At 45.6% G+C, this 17297-nt stretch overlaps 1 protein-coding gene across 1 annotated transcript in view; it reads right to left on the reverse strand.

The window, feature by feature from the left end:
- ADARB2 (adenosine deaminase RNA specific B2 (inactive)) overlaps nucleotides 1–17297 on the reverse strand; it is a 1587200-nt gene that overhangs the window by 1042656 nt on the left and 527247 nt on the right. The gene's annotated exons all lie outside the window — the stretch shown is intronic.

Below are 17297 nucleotides of genomic sequence, written 5' to 3' on the forward strand. Positions count from 1 at the left end.
TCGACAGTGGGCCCGATTTACAAAGTGTTTTTCAATGGGATTTTCCCATTACAAAATGCATTTGCAAATCAGGCCCAGAGTCTCCTCGAGCATCGCTCTTTCAATCAAAGATAACATCTCTCAATGATATTCAACAATTAAAGACCAAGCTCACCCTCTTTGGATAATCACCCATTATAATTTGCAACAATAAACAACAAGTATTGAAAAAACAGATTTCAGTGTCATTCAACAAGCCACCCGAATTCTTGTGCTGACCCTTGGCGAATCCAACTTGGTGAGATACTGTAAAACCATCATTGCCACTGGCATTGCTCATTAAACTTGGCCAATAAGACATCTGCTTAAAAACTCTCATGTTTGGGTGATTAGCATTTGGAAACATATTATTTTATTCCTAATTCATAAATGTATTAATGCACTGAATACCATTTAGACTATGCTAAGGGCCTTGGATATCCAAGCTGTTTAGTCCAATGGCTATACATAAATGTTTTGTTTGCTAATAAAAGTAGTTTTAGAGGATGGACTCCCAAGCAGGCAGCTTTTCAGATGAGCATGAAAAGGATTTAGATGGTTTGATGCATTTGCTAATGGAAGCTCTCCCCATAGCACCATGCAATGAGGTTTCAACCTATTGTTCTGGAAATACATGCATGCGCAATGTGCTCATGCGTGCTCTTTGTTGTAGCGATTAATGGCAGACTTAAGGGTCGCGTAGGCTTTGCATTTCAGGGCAAGGTTTAAATGTTCCGAAATATGATGCTTCAGAAGCTTGTGTTTGTGCTTTTACTGTAGCGAACACAGTTCTATGCACACTACATATTTCCGCGAATATCCTCTTTCACACACAGTGTCACAGGACTGGAGAGAAAGGTTTAGAGGAATGTTGAAAAGATGAATTTAATTTATTTTGCATACCATTCACAATAATAGCATTTTCTATTTCGGTGTGGAATTCTTTTAGAAATATCTGGGCAAATACAATCTTCTATGAAGTCATTTTTGATTGGTCTGTCTCTTGACTGCAGCTTATTGGTACTGCTGAAGTGCCAAGTTGCAGAGAAAATGATTAATTATCTCAGATTTTGTATTGCTTTTTGAAATTGTGCAAGGATTATTTTCTTTTTATATTAACACAAAAATTCCACTCTAATCATAACGAGTACAACCATAAAGACATGACTCAGTATAAATGAACCGCTATTCTCTCTGCCAGAAGGCATGTTTCTGGTATGCCGTGCCTTGCTAGAAGAAGTGGCAGTTCCGTTTGTGATCTTGTGCACAGAGAGAACTGGGCCAATTGAAACAATACATGCCCTGACGTTGGACTATTTTTTTATTTTTACTTTTGGCTATTAGGATGAGCTATAGCGCCACCTATATGCCAAAACTATTGCATTGGGGTACAGCGGGGGGTGACAATGGTGTATGAGGAGGGACACACAGCTTGTAGGTGTTCCACTGATTTCCCAGATCCAGGTTAATCCCTTTGTCCATTACCACCCACTTCGAACTCCTCGCGCACGAAACACATTCCTCCTGAGATCTCTTTGAGCAATTTTTTTCAAGCAGTACCATCAAACATTTTGCTAATGGCTGCCAGTGTTATTTCAAAGCAGTCTTCTTCTGAGAGTTAAAGGCTTCAATGGAGCTGTAAATGAGCTACTGGCATAATAAAAATGTCTTAACCAACTGTGTCTTCAGCCACTTGATTTGAAAGTGGTACGCATGCCCTTCACTGATGTCCTATTAAAAACAAGCATTTGCAAAGCCAACAATGTTGGCTTGTGTATAAGTATTACTTTGCCATTTGCAAGCACTGGTGTATGCCCAGACACTCTCTACCCTTTTAGAGCCACTACTGTTAATGGCCAGTTGGTACTAGTATGGCAGTATGTGGCAAATGCATATCTCATGCCTTCACAAAAGCCATAAATGTTGCCATTTGTTTGATTTCCTGTTGTGTCTGGACCCCTAAAATAGCCTTGCTGCTGGCATCTTGTTTCCACCTACCCCTAATTCAAATGTTATAATTGTTTTGGTTTTTATGTATCGGCAATTGATGGTAATTATTGATTTGACTGTTGTGGTATTTGGCATTAAATGTGGCAACATTGTCTCACAAACTCTTGCCAGATGTGGGGCTTCCTTTGCCTCTTTTCCCGTGTGGTATACAGCATCGCTCTTCCTAAAACACTTGACTAGCATGTGTATTAGTATGGATGCTTCGAACCAGCTCAAAACGAATCTATTTTTTTACGTGAGCAGCTTTGTACATTAGACAAAAATCAGAAGTGCAACCATATACCTTATTTTTGTTTTTTGTTTTATTGTATTGTACAGTTAAGAATTATTAACTTTTAATACAAACCTCCAGATCGGGTCTAATACAAAACACACTCCTCAAAGGTCACACACATCATTTTAAATGATGAGCATTTATTTCCCAAAACTTAGTGGAATAAAAACCTTCCTTTTGACCAGAAATAAAAATTCTCCAAAGATTTTCAGGAGTTTTACGCATATCAGTGCCAACTGCACTGATTGCTCGTCGTCTTAAATCGAACAACGCGGCACACTTTGTAAGAAGATGAGTTCACCACAGATACGGCAGAATCTCTCATTCCTTGGACGCTTAAACCAGCCCCCAGAGGTCTCCAGAGTCTTAATGGAGTTGAATTTAAGTCTCGTGTAATCCCAGAGAAGATCGTCACCAATGACATGCTGAATGCAGGTGGGTGGATGCTTCCGTTCCATTGTATAAGGAATGAACCATTGCCCGTCAGATTTAGTAGCTAATTAACGATCAACTGTTCAGTGGTGATAGTTTTTAATAACATCTTTATAGTTCCTTTGTAGGAAGCAAGGCTCATGGCAAAAAACGTCGCCCTTCACCTCCACGTTCCACTTATCGGCCTACAACTTTATCTATCTATGCTAAAACAGTTTTACTCCATAAAAGATATTTTACTTGAAAAAAAAAAAAAATAACCACCTCATGAGCGAGATTTTTTGTCATGAGCCGGTTTCCAATATAAAATTATACAATTCAACTTAACTCATTCTTTAATGGGAAAAATGTTGAATCCCAAATAAAACATGTCTGCAGATGTGTAAGAAGGCAACCTTAGAAATGTTTTTAAAACCCTTATTTCCAGCCTAGAGATTTCCTGCAAACTTCCCAGTGCCCAGGCCTCAGCCGCATAAGAAATAACAGGAAAGATTTTGGAAGAGTACAACTTGGTCAAAATACCAACGGAATCGCCCCGCCTTTACCTTACTCCTTATAGATAAACCTTTCTATAGCTGATATTTTCAAAGTGCTGGGACTCAAGCATTAGTGCACTGCTCACTCCTTTTCTGTTAATTCCAAGGACGCCCACCGTGCACTAGATTCTAGTAGTGCTGATGCCGGCAAATGAGATGTGAGGTAAGCAAAAAACATTGCAGTAGTGTGAAAAGAAACTAAGGAGTGGGTAGAGAGCAAGGGGTCCAGGGATGTGTAATGAAACCCTTCAACAGTACAACTGCGCCACGTGGCTTATGCTCCCAATTCATTAGAGCTAGTGGCCCTGATTCACAGAGCATTTTTCATTGGGATTGAGTCATTATAAAACATTTCTGTGAATGAGGCCCAGTGAGGTTAACAGTCAACTGGACTCAATTTGAGTTTGAGGCTGTGATACAAATCGAGTGGTAATTCTGATACCGCCACTTTTTTGGCAGTAATACAATTACCTCCAGTTTTACCCCTCTGCCAAACTATGAGTTTGCAGTTCAAGTGGAGGAGTTAGCTCAAGCTAGCTGCCAGAGGTAACTCCTCCATTTTAACAGCAAAGTCTGGAGGAATTACCACCGGCGGAATTAGCTCCTGTGGTAATTCAACAATTCTCCCATGCAGTGGGGACAGACACTGTTACCACCACTCGCAATCCAGCAGTGATTAAAGCCTGATATAGAGGCAGTATTGGTCATCAAACTTGGTGAACATTCTGATGGATCTACTGTCAAGCTCATAATGAGGCCCATTGTCTGTAGTCCTACCAATCACTGGTCTTTAGAAAATAATAATAATACAAAGGAAAGACAGTCAGGTATAAATTATTATATGACTGAATTGAAATATTTATAGATAACCACAAACAAATGATGTTGCTCTAGTTCATGCAGCTCGAGAGAAAGGTGACCAAGGATTCTAGAATATGAGTATAAAGTGATGCCAATTGGGGGATGCTTCATTTGTTGGGGAGGCCTTCCATAGGCACCTGCTACCGCCTATAAATATACGAAACTGTTAATGCTCTATCCGCCTATTATGGCTAGTAGTGCTCGGCTGCTAGCCAGCTAGGTGTGTGCAATTCAAATCCCATACGTACACATGATGTCACGCCAAGAAGATGGCAGAAGAGTACATCTTAAGCAGGTGACTTTCGTTCTGTGGAGCAGATTGGTGAATTCCATCCATCATTTCCGTTCCTGAGTGCATCAGAATTCATCGGGAGCCAGCGGCTTGGTGTGGGAAACAGGAGACTGGGGTGAATGTGAGATTTCCCGCCCCTCAGCTTCAGACCCATTTCTAGGGGTGGGCGAAGGGGGATGTGGCCCGGGGCTCAAACTGGGAAGAGAGGCACTGCAGGGGCAGGTGTGTAGCAGAGTCCCGGCATCAGGCACGGGTAGTGAGGGACTGATTTGTTCATCATACTAATGTCCGTGTCAGCGGCACACTGACTACAAACAAAAGACAGAAGTCTGCTTTTACCTGCAACGCACCCCCTCCCACAAGCACTTAGCACCTCTTTATCATCCTAAATGGCCCTAACTTGCAAAGGGTGCTGCCAGCCTTAGACAATTTGGGACCATTAGCCCCCCACAGGAAGGGGATTTCCAGGGCTGAGTGGGTGCTGAAACGCCTGACCAAAACCTGAATCCAAGCAAAACTAAAGAGAAAGGCCGGGTAGGTCTGGGGGGGAACTTGAGATGCTGGACGGGTTTAGTGAGAAAATGAGGGGGGGGTCAAGGATGGACTTAGTGCATGGGAAAGGGCAAAGAACATGAACACAGGAATGAAAGGAGAACACAAAGAAAGAAAATGTAGAACAATGCCAGAATGAAAGAAAAGAGGAGAAAAGAAGAAAGTGAACATTGCATGGAAACCAAAGGGCAATTGATACGGAAAGAGCTCATCCAGTGTTGAATGAGAAAACAAAAAAACAGTAAAGGAAAGGGGGGTCAACGATCAAAAGAAAGCTGGAGATTGAACAAAAAAACAAAAGCAATACAGAATGGAATGAATAAAGGAAATGATGAAAGAGGTAGAGAATGCTGGTCGGAAGTAGGAACAAGCAGTAGAAGGGGACCAGAAAAGGTTATGCTGCACACACATAAAAGGGTAACAAGATGAAGGAAGGAATGCGCTCATCTCTCCCTGGACCTTGGGTGTCTCCTACTCCATAAGGAGCTGGTTCTCTGCTTGCATAAGTTGTATGTTACCTACATGATGGTGGTGGCCGAGTACGTGTCAGAACATAGCCCTGTGTTTAGGTTGGTTCCCAATAGTTCCTGAAAACATATTGCAATCGCCATGTGACTGGCTAAAACCTGAAAAATGTCAGGCCATTTTCCAGCCCATAATACACCATTGTGCACTCCAAACAAAACTTTTTTCATACACAGTTTTAGGGTTTGCACTATTTGTATACATAATGTTCATCCTTTGTGTGATGAGCACCACAGGCTGATGTGTGCCTTGTCTCACGGCATCATCACATGCAAGGTATCATCCTTTGCTAACAGAATGGTGGGGCACACCTCGCAACTCACACGGCCTTTGCGCGTGTCACCCACTATGGAGCCAGTTCTTAAAAATGCAAATAGAATAAAAATGCAAATAGAATAACTACAGCTATAGATTTCAACAGGCTTTCTATGCTGAATCTGATTTCATCCACTTGGGCGGTTCCAAAAGATTGAGATTTATGGGTGATGTGAATAATGTGCTGCAGTGTTAGCGGCTAGAGTTGGCTCTGAATGAGGCATGGCCATTAACTGGGTGTGGATCCGGCCTGCACAATTGCTTTTGCCAACCCCAGGTCATTGAGCACATAGCTGTGGAAGCTGTACCTTCTGCTATATGTCATTTCTGAGGCAAGAGGTGCACACTGATTTTGGGAATGCTGCGGGCAGAGATTGCGCATGGGGTTAAGTTTGCAGCATTTAAGGGAGCTGTGCACAAGTTGGGGGCAGGGCACCCGTTAGCTGTTTGCCCGGGGGGCCATATTGCCTAAAACCTGCCCTGCTCAGCATTGTGTGCATGGAAATATCATCCAATTAGAAGCAGCAATTGTTTGAGAGGATGGCCAATGCAGGGGGAAATAGAGGGACAGCAAGCATAGCCGGCTGCCACTCTGCCCCGTGTGTCCGGCTGCCATGCATCTCCCAAGGGGGGGCATAAGGGACGTTCCCCAAGGGCCGGCCAAAACCGGCTATGGGCCAGGTAGTTGCCTAAATGGCCAGAGCTGCAAAGACTCTGGGCCTCATTACGAGGTGGGCGGTAAGGGGTTAAAGGCGCGGGTAGAGGTGCCGGAGCTGTTAACCCCCTATCGCCCTATTAAGAGGTCTCCTCACGGGACCCAGTAAGGACACCTGGTAAAACCAGACATCCTTAGCTAGTCCCGCGAGGAGACCAGGATATAAACAACAGGCCCGTTATTAACGGGCCCATTGTTTGCACCCTCCCCATTCCCATTGAGCCCTCGAATAGGAATGGGGATGGTCCGGGTCTGGGTTCTCCAAGGTCGGAATGGCCCGGTATTTCATTCTGGGAACCCGGACCCGAGTATAGGGGCAGCCATCCTTATAAGGGCATGGCTACCTCCAAACTCGTAATGAGTCACTCTGTGTCTTTGCAGCCCGGAACGATTATTTCTGCTAGGAAATAAACCGGAAGTAACAGGGTCATCGGAAGGACTTTAAACCGAAGTTCTGGTGCACCAGTTGTGGAATCCCAGGAATGGCAGATGGCCACCTAGTGAGTTTTCTAGACCAAATACACCAAGCAAGGCTGGGACTGCCCATTATGTTGACTCCAATAAATGTGATCTGTTGCTTTTCTAATATACAACTGTCCTCTCAATTTATTATGATGGAAATATTTGGTATGTTGTGTTGTGTTGGTGGGGGACCTCAGTAGGGGTTAGTCCTGTGATACGCTCTGCTTGCTTGAAATGACAGCCATTTCACCCAATCAAGGCGCAAGAACAACTTCGGTCTCCTAATAGGCCAAATTCCTCAAGGTAGGCAGAATACTGGTTGGGCAGATTTTTCTCCAAATGTGCCTTCCGTTCTGTGATACGATTATCTCCGATTTCGCCCACCCCTACTCGCGAGACCCGTGTTTTGGCAACGATTTGCTGAACGAAAGGCCACCTTTGATCATCCCGACGTGGAAAAAAATCTGAATTGTTTGCCTTGCTCACACGGAATTCTCAAGCATGGTTCTTAAAACTAAACAGATTTGAAAAGAATTTCTTTTTTTCGCTTGCACTGAAGGTACTGCGTTTAAATTACACAATAGCAGTTTGATTGGTAGCATCAGAGGAAGGGAACCCGCCGCGCTGCCACAGCAATTATCACAGTCGTTAAGCTCTTAGTAAACACAAGATTCTAAGGTGATCCTGTGCTGTGTTTCTCAGATTTAATATATCTCGTGCTTAGATTTATACTGGCACTTTATGGCTTCTGCAAATGACTGTCTCGGCGCTGCAAAGTAATTCCACCCTGTCATATTTGTCTTTGGAAATTGTAACAAATTACGGTGATTTATAACATCAAGTTCGAGTCTACCATTTTTTTTCTCCCCAGACGGGAATGTCGCTGATGGCGTGATTCTGGGCCATCCATTTATTCTGTGTGGAGGGTGACAGTGAAACATGTTTCATCTCTCTGGCATGACACTCTCCTTCCCTTTGAGGGGAGGCTGTCAACATAACTCACGCTGTCAGGGAGCCTTTGCGAGGGGGTCTGGAACAAACAAGGAGCTCCCTTACCTGCTCGCCCGCTAATGAGGTGTGACTTGCCTCCTGCCAGGCTGGCCTCGCCGAGCCTCCTTGTCGCTGACCCCCGCGCCATCACTTCTCAGTCAATATCACTCAGCGCGCCATCTGTCACGCGGCTAAGGACAGGTCAACAGACTCCACCAGTCCGCCTGCTGATGTGACGCAGAAGGATGTTTCCTCTGCAACTACTGCGGCAACTGTTTCTTAGAGGTCTGGAGCCGGCCGGCCCTCCCTCGGGGAAGGCACTCTGTGTGGTTGGCACTACACGCGGCCCCCTCCCTCTGAGGATAAGACACTCTACTGTTTTTTTGACCTGTTAGTGAGTTTTGATGTTTGTGAAAAGCGCACTGCTGAGAGCATCCTTTAGGCCTGATGCGAAGATTCATGTCACCTGACGCAAGGTGTCATTCTGGTTCACACTCCATTATAACGCGTGTGTATAGGCGCGTTATAAATGCCATATCATATCAATGGGTGCCATTTTGCCTTTTGCAGGCCCAAAGCAGCACCCTTTATTGCCCCCATTCTGATGGCACCTAAGACCGCCACCTCGAAATGCCTTGCTCCACAGCCGACCTTGACCCAGTGCTATAGATACAGGAGACTGTGCTAACTAACACCCCCTTCCAGTTACTACTTGGGCACAGGTGCAGCATCAGTTTACCTTCCCATTGTGCTTTACCCTTGAATTTTAAGCACGGCCGTAGGGATGTGAAATAGCTCTTCAAAGGTTATGTTATCATTTGCCCTGCATGCTATCCTCATGAGATTACTAAAAGGTTAAAAACCATCCTTTTCAAGATCATGGGGCATGATCCCCTACTTTGCCCTCTGGCGCTTCGGCGTCTCTTAGACCCACCACAAATAACTGAATGAAATATAAATTTACCACGCGATGCCATGCGGATTGCAACATACACGGTACTCACTGCCACATCCCTGGACATGATTAGTGACTGAATCTGTTAGTGCTGATACGACTGGCCTCTGCCTGCAAAAACCTACACTGGGGGCTAATCTGCATGCGGCCTCTGCGCTAAGGTGGCAGGTAAGGAATAATCAGGAGAGCCAAGGAGTGATAATCACAAAAGACTTTTGCCCACCAAGAAGCAGAGTGAAGCCACTCAGTAGTGACTACTTAATTCCCTTCATGCGTTTACCAAAATTAAGATGTTGTGTTATCCAATACTTATCGCCACCGCAATGGTCTTTACGGCACCTGCACTTGTCCGAAAGGAGGCATATTGCGACCCTGCCAGGGTGTGGCCAGACCTTAGTCCGTGGAAAGGAAGGGGAGGGTTTGGGGAGGAGGCGATAGGAAAGAGAAACTAGAGAATAGAATGACCAAAAATCCAAGAGGAGGAACACGTGAGATTAGTGGGAGGGTCCATCACATCAGGAGAAGGCGTCTTTTACTGGGCTGTGAGCAGCGTACTCACGCGCTCCAATTGAAGGAAACACGTCTAACCCTTTGAACCTTCTGGGAAATTAGTACTTACACCCGGCTTCGAATGTTGGCAGATGAAAGCGCCCACGGTAAGTAGCTGACGGCTAGGATGTTTTGTGGTGGCTTACTCCACCAAATGAAAGGGTAGTAAAAATAAGCTCAAATGCTTAAAGGCACTCCATAGCCATGGGGGCATAGAGGCGCACAAGCAACACATGACCTGCCCAACATGGGCTTCGGAGCTCAGATGTCAAAGCATGTATGATTTGTACACTTCCCTTGCATGGAAGTCTCAAATGCCCATCCACACGTAGCCCACACGTGCTGGGATACTACACCCTTTATACAGGATTAGACTCCATGACACTGAGTTGAGCAAAAACTATTGGCATGCATAGTTGCAGATGACAATCATGTTTTAGTGATGTGTCATTATTCCCTCCTTTTGTTTAGTTTAGTTTAGTTTATTATTTGTATAGCGCCGCCTGGCCCTAGGGCATCCAGGCGCTTGCGATGAATACAACAAGAATAATGAATACAACAAGAATAATGCAGCAGAAATGTACGAATCGATTACATATTTACAAATTTACAGTCTTGGTGCATGCTAGTGCGGTAGGGCTAGGCAGTTTCTTTGGATAGAAGCCAAGTTTTGGTGTTGTGTCTAAATCTGTGAAAGGACGGTTCTGATCTCAGCTCGAGTGGAAGTGAATTCCAAAGTTTGGAGGCAAGCACGGGGAAGCTGGAGCCACCTGCTTTTTGGAGCTTAAATCTTGGGATATTTAAGCAGTGTGTTTGAGCTGATCTGGTAGGGCGCGCTGGGGTGTGGTGCTTGAGGTTGTCGGATAGGTATCTGGGTGCTTGGTTAGCTAGGCATTTGTGTGTGAGTGAGATGGTTTTATATTCAATTCTTTGTGGTATGGATAGCCAATGGCAGGTGCGTCTGGCGTCCGAGATGTGTTCATGTTTGGGTATGTTCAGGGCTGCTCGCAAGGCGTTGTTTTGTATGACTTGTAGTTTGTTGATGTTTTTCTGACTGGTTCCCAAGTATAGCGCATTGCAGTAGTCAACTTTGGAAAGGACTAGCGCTCTGGCTAAGGTGATGCAGTTGGATGGTGAGAGGTAAGGTCTGCTGGCATTGATAAGTTTACAAGTGTAAGCAGTGGCTGATGAGATGGAATTGATCTGTCTTGTCAGTGTGAGGGAGGAGTCGAGGTAGATTCCTAGGGTTTTGACGCTGTTAGAGACGATGATGTTATTGCCGTCTATAGTGAATGCTTGATAGAGTTTGTCGAGTTTATTAAGTCTGGGTTGGGAACCTAGGAGAAGAAGCTCGGTCTTGTCGTCATTAAGGCATAGGCCATGCTTGGCCATCCATTCTTGGATAATGGAATAAATGTTGTTGAGAGCAGTGAGGTCGGTGGAGTAGTCGCCTGTTAAAGGGATCAGTATTTGGGTGTCATCTGCGTAGTTGGTGTAGATGACACCCAAACGGTCCAGTATGTCAAAGAGGGGTTTCGTGAATACATTGTATAGAGTGGGGGAGACGCAGGAGCCCTGGGGGACACCGCAAGTGACTGGGGATGGGATGGCAGAGGCTGTGGGTGCGAAGACTCTCATGGATCTGTTGTTAAGGAAGGAATGGATCCATGCGTTGGCGTTATCTGAAAATTTGGCTGCTGAGGATAGATGTTTGCAGAGGATGTCGTGGTTGACCAGGTCGAAGGCGGCCGATAAGTCAAGGAGGAGAAGGAGGGCTAGTTTACCATTGTCTTTAATGTTGTCCATCTGTGTCTTAAGGTCAATCAGGGCGGTCTCAGTGCCGTGTTTGGGGCGGAATCCTGATTGTCTGAGTCCTAGTAAGTTATTTTTCTCGAGGTGGTTCTGTATCTGGAGATAGGCAGCTCTGTCGAGGATTTTTAGTAGGAAGGGTACAGTCGTTATGGGTCTGTAGTTGGTGGGGACATTAGGGTCAAGGGTGGGCTTCTTAAGTAAAGGAAGAACCCAGGAGTCCTTGAGGTTGTTGGGCACTATGTTGGAGGAGAAAGATGCGTTGATGAGGGAGGTGATGAAGGGAGCAAGTTGTTTGGCAGCATCTTTAATGATAGGGGCTGGGCAAGTGTCGCCTTGGCATTTGGACGGTTTAAGAGAGTAGATTATTTCTTCAACCTCTTTAATGGTTATGGTGGAAAACTCAAAGAGGTTATTGTCATCATTTTGGGGGGTGGTGTGGGTGTGTGTAGAGGGGGTGATGTTATCGGAGAGGGTGAGGCTTTCTTTCTTTGTCAGGATTTTGGCTTGTAGCGTGGCAATTTTGCCTAGGAGTGCTTCCTGGATGTTCGTGCACCAGTGGATGTCTTTGTTGCAAGTGTCTGGAATGGGGGAGGGTGATTCGAGTTCTCTCAGGATATTGAAGAGCTCTTTGGTATTAGATTTGGCGTTGCTGATTCTTTCATTGTACATGTTTTTTTTAGACTGGATGATGGCTGATTTATAGATGTTCGATGCTAGTGCGTAGGATGTCTTATTAATAGAGGATGGTGACTGTTTCCATGCTAATTCAGCTTGTCTTTTGGCTTTGCGGAGTGTTTTTAGTTTGGGGGTGAACCAGGAATTGAGGTGTGCTCGTGGTTTGGCTTTCCGAAGCTTGAGTGGTGCTATGGTGTTTATGGCCTTAAGGATAGTTGTGTTGTATAAATCTACTAATTCAGTAGGGTTGGTCATGGTGGGTGAGAAGTCGATGATGGGTTGGAGTAGCGGGAGGAGTTTCTCTAGTGTGATATTTTTGTTGTTTCTTGTGAGTGTGGGTGGGGCATTGGAGGAGGGCACTGGTGTTTGAGTGCCTTTGTTGATGGTGAAGGTAATAAGGTGGTGATCGGTCCAGGCGCATGGAGTGTTGGAGAGGATGGTAGTGTTGCAATTGAGGTCAGCTATCCAGTCAAGGATGCGGCCTTTGTTGTGTGTGGGTTGTGCGATATGGTGGGTGAGTCCTAATTCTGAAATAGTGTTGGCGATAGTGTGAGCTTTGTCATCTTTCTCATCATTGAGACCTAGATTAAAGTCTCCTAGAATGAGTAGTCGAGAGTTAGGTTTGATATTGTTAGAGAGTAGAAGGGCTATGTCGTCATTAAAGGATAGTATGGGGCCTGGCGGTCTGTAGATGAGGTGGATGGTGATAGTGCTTGTGTGCGTTGTGGATAGTTTGAGGGTGAGTAATTCCGCTGATGTCAGTGATTGGTTTTGTATGTGTCTAATGTTGATGGAACTTTTTGCAATAACGGCTACTCCACCACCTTTAGCTGTTTGTCTGTCTGCACGGTAGATGGTATAGTCATTGGGAATAGCAAGTGATAGAGAGGGGCCAGATGCTGGGTGGAGCCAGGTCTCTGTAATAGCTATGAAGTCGAGATCATTGACGGTAATAATGTCGGCAATGTCTAAGGTATGGGCGACTACAGATCTCGCATTGATGAGTGCACCTTTAATGGTTTCGGTGGTGATGCATGATTTTTTGGTGTGGGTGCGGGGGGAGGGTGCGATCAGGCCGTGTGATATCTGGTCTGTCGGAAGTGTAGGGCGTGTGCAGTGAGGGGCAGATTTGGTTAAGGTTATGTTTTGTTTGTTGCCTAGATTGGGGAAGGATGCGGGTGTGTGTGTTCTGGATCTGAGTCGGGTGAATCTCGATAATCCTGAGCAGGGATAGGATCTGCTGGTAGTGAGGTTCGTGATAGTGGGTTGGCCGATGAGAGTAGTTTGTGATGCTTCTTGGGGGCTGGGGGTGTCTGCTATGCGATGAGAGTCAATGGAGGAGGTAGGCTGGAAGGGGTTGATGTTGGGTAGGAAGGGGGTGGGGCAGGGTATGGGATAATGTCTGGGGCAGGCTAGTCTGCTGAGGCCGTTGGGGTGTAAGCGAAAGTGTGACCCTGTACAAGGGGTGTCATGGGGGACCAGGCAGAATGGGAACATAATGAGGAAGGTCCAGGTTATCATGTCTGAGTTTAGAGGGAACTGACGCACAAAATCGTCAGAGAGAAGCTAGTGCGCAATGTTAGTACACAATGGTGCTGCAGTGAGGGTACTAGCGCAGAGAATCGGAGAAATGCTAGTGCACAGTGCTGATACCCAGTACTAATACACAGTGTACTCTAGGCGACCATAAGGCATTACACAATGTCACAGTAGTCTCTAAGCGACCATAAGGCACTTACACAATGTCACAGTAGTCTCTAAGCGACCATAAGGCACTACACAATGTCACAGTAGTCTCTAAGCGACCATAAGGCACAACACAAGTGGTCACAGTGGTCTCTACGCGACCATAAGGCACTACACAATGTTACAGTGGTCTCTAAGCGACCATAAGGCACTACACAATGTTACAGTAGTCTCTAAGCGACCATAAGGCACTACGCAATGTCACAGTAGTCTCTAAGCAACCATAAGGCACAACACAAGTGGTCACAGTGGTCTCTACGCGACCATAAGGCACTACGCAATGTTACAGTGGTCTCTAAGCGACCATAAGGCACTACACAATGTTACAGTAGTCTCTAAGCGACCATAAGGCACAACACAAGTGGTCACAGTGGTCTCTACGCGACCATAAGGCACTACACAATGTTACAGTGGTCTCTAAGCGACCATAAGGCACTACACAAGTGGTCACAGTGGTCTCTAAGCGACCATAAGGCACTACACAATGTGAGCAGTAGTCTGTGTTATACCGTACTGCGAGAACAGGGTTCAGTGAAGGCTTGAAACAGTTCAGGTTGCTGGCTGGAACAGTTGAAAAAAGGTTGCTGTAAGGGGCGGTATGTTTACCCCAGAGGAGATGGGCAGGGGATCTAGCCCTATGCTCGGTGGTGTATACAGGCTAGAGATAGGCACAGTGCACAGTGCCTTCGAGGTGGGCCGGTTCGGAACCTGCTGGCTTGTGGTTGGCTCCCAATAGAGGAGAGGGGCCAATCACGATGTTTGCAGGGTTGCGGGGCCGGATGGAGGGCTAAGGATGCGGCGGACAGCCATCTTTAAATGGTGTGGACCTCGGGGCTTCGATTGGTGGCTGGATGCACTTTGAGTGCATTAATGGGGCAGATCCTGGCAGGAAGGGCCGCACTGGGCAACGCTGGAGCAGTGCGGATATTACTAAATAATTTGCCGCGTGTTGCCTTCAAGACGCACGCTCGTGCTGTAGCTAGGGACTCGTGACATACCTGGTGCCAGCAGCTCCAGCAGTAGATGGAAGGAGCTCCTGCTCATGGTGGCTCTGGATTGGTAAGGGCAGAGTTTCTGGCCCCTGGCTCCTGTGGCTCCGAACAGGCACCCAACAGGCCTTAGAATGGCCTTCGAGCTGGCCGCCGGCGTAATCCGCCTGCCGGCGGTTCCAGCTGATGAAATTGAGGCTCAGCCTCGGTTTCACGCCGCGCTGCTCCCGGCATGGGCGAGTCAGGCGCCGTGTGGGGACAGGGTCAGGCAGGCCCTGTCCGAGTTCCCCGCTCGGCGCGTGGTTCCTCTGCTGGGCTGGTGGTGCTGGGGGGGCTCCTGCCCTCGCCCCACGATGAGGAAGGATGTTTGTATGTTTGTATGTTTCTGATGGTGTGGTATGCTGAAATGTGAACATTACATGTGTGTCTTTTTTGCAATTGGTTGACTCTACTAATTTAAGAGTATTATATGTCCAAATCTTGCATATCAGTATGTTATTGTGTTCTACTTTTTGTTCGGAGCGTGTGACTGTTTTATGTTCAGTACTTTAAAATTTGCCAAAGGGAAGGAAGACCTCTGTTGGGAAAGAACAAGTCTCATTAACCTGTTCTACGGAATGGCACCGCCCCAGGAATTAATACTATCATGTTTTCTGTCTCTATTCAATACCAGAGCAGAAATATGGCCCTGCAGGTCATTCGGGCCCGCCCACAAGGACAGGCATCTCCAAATACCATAGAATACTGTAGGTTGTTTGGTCCAAAATGCGGAAGCACCTGTCGGTGACTGTCGACGGTACTCTCACACAGAGAGAGGGTAATGGTCTGGCATACCAATGCTGAACTGCCCCTATGGATAGGGCCAGACTAGTAGGCAAGTGTATATTTCTCCTCTGGTTTGGTTCTGAATGCTGAAATGGGATGGTCGGGCCTCCTGAGTGGGCCCCACCCCACATAACAGGCGATTTAAGCCTATTTGTTCTCAGTATAGCGGCTTTCACATCTTTTGTTTAAGTACATTAGGGATTCTGATTACTAGTAAAGGTGTGAACGTTATTGCTGACCTTTAGTCATTGTATGATGGTTATTGTCTTTTTTGTTTAATGGATGCTATCAATAAAAAGCGTAATTGTAATGTACAGCTTTCATATGGGGATTGCACGGTTATGGCAGTACTGGGGCAATCGATGCCGCACTTAGCATATAATGGCAGTACCTGCGCATGTGGAGTTATACCTTCGTATTTGGGAACTGTTTCAGGCATACAATCTGGTTGTACCCTTTGAAGCTGCACATTTCGTTTGGAAGTTGTCAGATTATTATCTACCTTCAGTACCACCCGGCGTTGCACCGGTCTGTAGCTGACATGCACGTGGGGGTCTGCGTCATAACTTCCTATTTTTGAAAAATCACAAAATCAACAATCTCCCGTAATCGTCTATACTGATAGCACAGGGCTGGACCGCGCACCACCCGTCTGCAGGGCGAATGGGTGGGGTTGGTCAAATTTCACTATCGCCAGGACACCCCATACTGGTATGCCGACCTTGTGTCCTAACTTCCTATTTTTGGAAAAGTAGCAACATTTTCAATCTCCCGAAATCGCCTATACTGATAGCAGAAGGCCGGACCCTGCCATGTGCAGGGCAAATGGGTGGGGTTGGTCAGATTTCATCATTGCCAGTACACCCCAGACTGGTATGCCAACCTCGGGCCAAAATTTCAGCCTACCAACTGTTGTGGGGCTGGAGCTAACAAACACAAAATCGTCAATCACCAGAAATCACCTATGCTGATAGCACAGGGCAGAACACCGCCCTGTGCAGGGTGAATGGGTGGGTTTGGTCAAATTCCACTGTCACCAGTACACCCCAGACTGGTATGCCGACCATGAGCAACATTTCAGCCCAGAAACTGTTATGGGGCTTGAGCCAACCCCAAACATACAAACACACTTTCATAATATATATATATATATATATATATATATATATATATATATATATATATATATATATATATATATATATATATATATATATTCACTAAAAAAAACTTAGTTATATGGACGTTATGGTTAAGTTGCAATACTAAAAACCTGTGAAATTCACTAAAAAAACGTTATAAACGTGACATTATGGTTGAAAGTAAAATCGAAAAACCCCTGAAATTCGACAGTTATGGTAGGCTAAGCAACCATAACTGCCCGCACCACTGTGCACTGCTAACACTACCACCCAGGACAGGAAAGATGGCATCACAAATGTCAATGATGACATCACTGATGACATCACATGTGCATTTACTTTTCAGACGAGGGGTTGTGAATGTAATTTTAACAAAAAAAATCAGGGATTCTCGGGACATGTGTAATAAAGTACATACTTCATCACGCAATGAAGTGTTTTAAAGAAAATTCCATTGCAGTGTTCTTTCCAGTACAGGAACCTACTCATACAGAAATGTAGGTATTGGCTGCAGCAGACACCACGGAGGTGCTAAGTTTGTACTTTCCAAAGTTCTATAATAAAAAGGTGAATGTTTCTGTATCACACTTTTCTGGTCTGTGAAACATGTACTAAATTGCTA

This window comes from Ambystoma mexicanum, chromosome 2q (genome assembly GCF_040938575.1).
Source record: "Ambystoma mexicanum isolate Mex_15411 chromosome 2q, UKY_AmexF1_1, whole genome shotgun sequence".
NCBI lineage: Eukaryota > Metazoa > Chordata > Amphibia > Caudata > Ambystomatidae > Ambystoma > Ambystoma mexicanum.